Below are 1,242 nucleotides of genomic sequence, written 5' to 3'. Positions count from 1 at the left end.
AGTCGGCATTGAGGGCTCATGCCATGCTTTGCTTCCCTTAGGGGCTGCTGCTGCGTAAAGGTGATGTCGATTGTTTGTTGATATCGTCCAGTAGATTTTGCCCTTATGCGCTGTTTTTTTGTTGGGCGCAAAGTTACATTATATTGTGATTGTTGGCTTTACACGGCCGGACAGATGTTTGCGTTTCCATTGAAACAAAGCGTAATTGTCGTTCGGTTAGCGATGCACGAAAAAAGCACACATCCATGCAGAATCGGATAGGAGACGCTTGATGAAGAGCGGCGTGAATTCTTATCGTTCGCTTTGCACGATCCTCTCATTCAGTGAATTTTACGATGGACAATGATAATTTGCCTTCCTAAATCGCTAGGTGATCATCATCATCGACTTTGTCCGAGGTGCACAGCTCGTGAGCTCAAGCTTTTACCTAACGGGTAATGGCCAATTGTTTTGGTTTTGTCTGCTTTTCTTTGCCATATTCACGACGAAAATGTTTGCAATGTAAAAAATCAAAATTTTTTTTCTATCTTAGGTTTTTTCTATCATAGGCATTGCGTGCTATAATATAACTTCAGAAACACGAACCGAATGGATCGTTCCGATTATTCTGCGAGGGATCTATATGAACGTTATCGTTATTGCAATTACTAGTGAAATCTAGATGCATAAGAGATCGTGGAAAATTGTTATAGGAACATTATGACTCTAGGTGACTAATTTTATCAAGAAATCAAACGTCCTAAATTCTAGTAAGGATACGACTGGTAGTTTAAAAAAAAAACGTATTCAGGAGAAAGCAAAAAAATTTACATGAATCACATGTACCGAGTGTTATCTCAAGGGTCGTTTGCCACTGTGGTCCGCTAGGTATCGTTATACATCTATTCGATGGGCCATGCTGTTTGTACTAGTAGCTAGACCATTCAGAGGTTCGTTATTTACACACTATGTATATAGTTATGGTGAACCTTTTTACGAGATACCACTGATAGTCATAGGACGTAAAAGTCATTAATTTACCAACATGCTTTGCTAGGCCCTACCGGCTAGGACCGACATGGAACATAGAAAATATTGAGGGCAATGGTGGAATCGTATGATCAACTTATTACCGACTGCTTTTTGTTTGAGATATAGTCAGTCGAAAGTTAAAAAGAATTTATAATATAGTTGAAAGAAATAGGTAACTATCGATTCGTCATAAAAATAAAGTAGTAACAATAACGAAACGTATAGCGTTCC

General features: G+C 38.7%; 1 protein-coding gene across 2 annotated transcripts in view; it reads right to left on the bottom strand.

Moving 5' to 3' along the window:
- LOC111246362 (uncharacterized) overlaps nucleotides 1-1,242 on the bottom strand; it is an 81,891-nt gene that overhangs the window by 76,522 nt on the left and 4,127 nt on the right. The window lies entirely within an intron of this gene.

This window comes from Varroa destructor, unplaced genomic scaffold (assembly GCF_002443255.2).
Source record: "Varroa destructor unplaced genomic scaffold, Vdes_3.0 BEIS01000003.1, whole genome shotgun sequence".
NCBI classification, from domain to species: domain Eukaryota; kingdom Metazoa; phylum Arthropoda; class Arachnida; order Mesostigmata; family Varroidae; genus Varroa; species Varroa destructor.
Note: the sequence above shows the minus strand (reverse complement) of the source record. Positions and strands in the feature narration are given on the sequence as shown.